Consider the following 5,430-nt stretch of genomic DNA (forward strand, 5'->3'; position numbering starts at 1 on the left):
ATCGCCACCTGCATCACCGACGCCAGCGACAACTGACGAACAAGCAAGGACCGAGGGGGCGTCTCCCCGCATTTGGCAGCAGCGGCAGCCACCGGCACGCACGACAAGTGAAATCTACTCTGTATATTTACAGGTTGGTCGTCTTTACTAATAAGGATTAGACTCTTTTTTTGTTGCCGACCCTGCCGCTGCTGCCACGAGTACATTGTTTTCCTGAAGTGTATTTGCCTTTGCACCGCACGACATGTCGAGATGTTGTACATGCCGCTCGCTTGTGCCTGAAAATGTGCCCTCTGCCAGCTGCTGTGAATGTAAGTTTAGTTTTCATTTTGGCGACTGTTCTGGTATAACCGAAGAGGTGTGGCAAACAAAACGTGTGAAAAAAAACTGGAAGTGCAATACATGCAAACATGGCCACACTGTGGAAGATGGAAGTGAGAAGCTTAGCGCAGAAAAGGAAGTGTTAACACGTTTGCTCAAAATTGAGGCTAAACTTGACGCTCTCCAAACCTTGCCCAAAAGAATTAATGAATTAGAAGCCTCAGTGCAGCTTATCTCAGATAAGTTTGACGAATTTCAAAACCGGCTGACTGATCAAGAAAAAAACACCAAAGAACTTTGTCAGCGTGTAGACAAACTTGAGAAGGCGGACTCGGCAAATGAAATTGCTCACCTAAAGCGTGAAGTCGAAAGCTTAGAGTGGCGAAGTCGCCGCTTAAATCTTGAAATACATGGCGTCTCTGAGTCCGTCGATGAGGACCTACTAGGAAAGATAAACGAAGTGGCTACCAAACTGAATGTACCGCATGTAACAAGGAAGGATATAGCTGCCGTGCATAGGCTGCCAGCGAAGGCCGACAAAACGCCAGCTATTATCACTCGCTTTTTGAGGCAAGAGGACCGTGACACTTGGCTGGCAAACAGACATTTGCTGCAAAAAGAGAAAAGCTTGTTTATCTGCGAAAATATCACGCGGCTCTCCCGCACATTGCTAACCTCGACAAAAGAATGGGCAAAAAAGAATGGCTACGCATACGTTTGGCATGCTAACGGAAAAGTTCTGCTGCGGAAGCAGACCGGCGACCCCGCTTTCGTCATTCGCAGTGAGCAGGATTTTATCAACTTGCAGTAACGTGCTCTTGTAGCACCCACGATGTGGGCGTTCTTTGTGTTCTTTAGTGCAAGATGACGCACTCATGTTTTGACCTTCCTTGTGAACCTGCTTTCTTAAAAAAAGACACACTTTCTTTGTTTCATCTTAACGCTAGGAGCTTAAAAACTAAACTTGATGAGGTAGACTTATTTCTAAATGACCTTAACTATTCTTTTGACATTCTTTGTTTCACTGAAACGTGGTTTTCCTCTGATGATGAGTGTGCTTTTCTTGATGGTTACGACTGCATATCCGTATGTCGCGCTTTCAAACGTGGTGGTGGTAGTGCGATGTATATTCGCTCACACTTCAAGTACAATGCACTCACAGAATATAATATTATAAATGAAAACATTGAATGTGTCGTTGTACAACTTTATGACATCCTGCTAGGAGTGTTTTATCGCCCGCCATCTGGATCCTTGAACCATTTCTTGAACTGTATGGAAGAACTGTTTGAACTAAGTCTTGAGTTAAAACTACAGTGTGCTTTTGTTGGCGATTTTAATCTCAATGTTTCATCAGATACCTCCGGCTATTCGCGCCTACAAGAGCTGTTTGTGTCATACGCGTGCTGTAACTTAATAGATATGCCAACTAGGATTACTCCTACCTCTCAAAGTATTTTAGACCTTTGCATTACAAGCTTTCCGCCTGACGTTGTCAAATCGGGTGTATTGAAGTGCGATTTAAGTGACCATTTGCCAATCTACTGCATTTTACCTCACAAAAGGCCTAATTCAAATAAGCAACCAGTTTTTATCCGCCATTACTCTGGAAAAAATATCAGCAAATTCAAATATCTTCTCTCAAATCAAAGGTGGGACTCCATTTTAATGGAAACAGATGCAAATAAAGCGTACGAGGCTTTTCTTTCCTGCTTTATGGCTGCATACGAGAAGTGTTTTCCCCTCGAGCTATGGGTAAAACGAAAAAAGATAAGGAAGCCTTGGATCACTCATGAACTGCATATGAGAATCAAACAAAAAAACAGGCTGTTTGAAAAATTCCTGAATACCAAGCATGAAAATGACTTTACACTGTTTAAAAAAGTTCGAAACAAATTAAATGCAGATATTAGAAAATCAAGATTTGAATACTACATAACAAAGTTTGCAGACATTACGGGTAACTCACGGCTAATGTGGCAAACCGTGAGGGAGGTACTCTCGAAAAATTTCCAGCACAAAAAGGTTCCGTATCAAAACGATGCTATGACTGACAACGAAGTCGCAAATTTATTTAATGACCATTTCATTGCAGTCGGATCATGCGATGGGAATTCAGTTGATTCACCGTGCGAGCAGTTCATTGCATCAAACGCCGCAAACACATTGTTTTTAGCACCCACTGACGAACGTGAAGTGCTAGATATTATTCTGACACTAAAAAATGGCTGTGCTCCAGGAGCAGATGAAATTAAACCGAAACCTCTAAAGGCTGTAGGTGAAATAATCAGTTGTCCGCTCTCTCACATTTGCAACATTATTTTATCTACAGGAGTTTTTCCGCAGAAAATGAAACTGGCCAAAGTGACTGTTGTGCACAAGGGTGGCCCAGCGAACGAACTAACAAATTATAGGCCTATATCAGTACTACCAGTATTTGCAAAGGTAGCCGAACAGGTTATAAACAAAAGATTCGTCCGTTTTCTCACCGCGCAAAATATTATAGCCGATGAGCAATTTGGCTTTAGGAAAGATAGATCAGCCGAAACCGCACTCCTTGGGATAAAGGAAAAAATTCTAAACAACATTGAAGAAAAGGCACACACCCTGGGAATTTTCCTCGACTTCAGAAAGGCATTCGACTGTGTACAGCACGATGTTCTAATAAGAAAGCTTCCACTTTACGGATTCCGTGGCGTGTCGTTGACCTTAATTGAGAGCTATTTAACGTCAAGAGAGCAGTTTACTGTCATAAATGCTGCAGCCTCACACGTAAAAACAATAAAATATGGTGTGCCTCAGGGATCTATTCTCGGACCTGTACTCTTTATTTTATACCTGAATGATATTGTGAATATACCAGGCAGCGAAAACCTAGTGTTGTACGCTGATGACACTAATGTCTTTTTCTCAGGTATTGACCCCTATGCGCTCGAAAGAAAGGCTAACTATTGGTTGACCGGCTTGAGTACATGGTTAAAACTAAACAAGATGCAATTAAATACTAGTAAGACCAAATACATTCTCTTCAGAGCAAAAGGTGTAAAAGCTCCTGACAACCTAAACTTAAACTTTGAAAACACTCAGCTGAAACAGTGCTCGCAAATTCGTTTTCTAGGTGTTCTGTTTCAAGAAAATCTCTCATGGAATTCGCATGTTGATCAGCTTCGAAGTGATCTTTGTCGGGCGGTTGGCATTTTAAACAAATTGAGATATCTCCCGGCGTCCATAAAACGGCAAATATACTATTCATTAATACATTCCCGTTTAAGCTACTGTTCCCTTGTATGGTTAACGACGACAAAAACAAATCGAGATTCTCTCTTTGCAATTCAAAAGCGGGCGTTACGAGCTATTGGGAAAATACAGTTATTGCGCAGCTGCTGGCCCTTGTTTAGGTCTTATGGAATACTAGAAATAAGTAAACTGCATACATACAAATTATGTCTGGAAATATTACGCCAGTACAAACTAGACAAAATAACCTTCGAAACCACCTATCACACTAAACTTAGCACATACGAACTTAGGAAACAATGTATGGAAACACCTCGTGTACGCACTAATTACGGTTTTCAGAGGTTAGGATGGCAAATTCCTGACTTAATTAATCAATACCCTATTATTCTGGATACTGTACGCAACACTCCCTCTATACGTAAATACAAAATGTTAATTAAAGCAATGCTCATAAATGAACCTTAAAGGTGAAAACTGAACGTATACCTATCACTAGTGTGTTTTGTAAATACTGCTATGGCCGAATTGTGTTTTGAAGTATGCTGTTTGTTTTTCCGCCGAAAGCCTGTGTTTTGTAAGGATGTCTTATGTATTGTGTAAAAAATATTGAATGTGTGTTCTATTATGTAATGCTCTTTCTTGATTTTTGTAGCCTGTGGTGCCGCCTGTCATCCGGGTGGCGTGGCCTCGTCAGGCAAAGTATGCCTTTTGCCACGTCACCCTGGACAACCTTTTCGTTGTCTTAAATTCTGAATGAATGAATGAAAAAAAAAAACATTGCTACAGTTGCTTGCTTTTAACATATGTAACGTATCTCTCCTACATATGTAAGCCGAAAAACGCTATTCCAAACTGCATGTTTAGAATAGCGTTTTGGTGAACCCATATTGTTAGTATTCCCACAATTCAAGAGTCAAAAGTATGACTTGTTTTATAAATTGTAAGTTGCTCTTTCGACAACGGATATGTAATTCACAGCGCCTGCCGCTACTAAATACGCAACGAGGTATCGCCGACGACAAAGTAATTGCCAAGAACGGTACTCTGTAAACATTTATTACCATGAAGTGCGGGCCTTTATAGCACTGCAAAGGAAGGATGTGGGGTGGTGATTGCAATCGTTTGCTCGCCACATAACGAATCTACACTGGAATTCAGCTGGTTTTACCAATGCTCCTTTGTATACTCTAGGTCCTTAATTGGGACTTCCCCTGCTATTCCGGCTCTTCTCTTTCTTTCTCTCGATGTCCCCTGCCCCTTTCGCAATGTGCTAAGGCGTGCTTCTCCGGATGTTCGGTACACCATTTTCTTTATAAATTATTTCCTTCACACGTTCATTCCTTTAAAGCTGCGGAAAATAGCGCCTGTTCACCTCCGTAATCTCCCTTTCTTTCACCTAGACTCCCCGTTGTAAAACGATGTTACTGCGTGACATATGGCTGGGTGGGGCATTTAGAATTTCTTAGGAATGGCCGACAGCACGGTGTGCAATTGGGCGACGATACAGTAGTGAACTTTCTGTGCCACTTCTAGACTCAGTGGTGTGCTCCGTGAGTTACTGTTAGCCACTTCTACGGTAGACCACTCTCGGGAGAAAACATCCTGGAAACTTGGTCTAAGCACTATTCTATGCACAAGTCCCCAAAAGACGAACTGTGGATACTGAAAACGACTGTTCTTTGTGTACGAACACTTGTGATTGTTAGCAGTTATTCCTCTGCGAGTGAATTCACTCCCGCTACCTCTTCATTATTTTTCTTATATTAGTTGTACTTATCTGTCTTTTCTGCTATTAATTTGTTAGCGTTATGCGTGTCAAACTGGAAAAAACGCATGTGGGGGTGTCTCGCACCACATGCTTAGAGGAGA

The sequence above is a fragment of the Dermacentor andersoni genome, unplaced genomic scaffold (genome assembly GCF_023375885.2).
Source record: "Dermacentor andersoni unplaced genomic scaffold, qqDerAnde1_hic_scaffold ctg00000040.1, whole genome shotgun sequence".
Classification (NCBI taxonomy): domain Eukaryota; kingdom Metazoa; phylum Arthropoda; class Arachnida; order Ixodida; family Ixodidae; genus Dermacentor; species Dermacentor andersoni.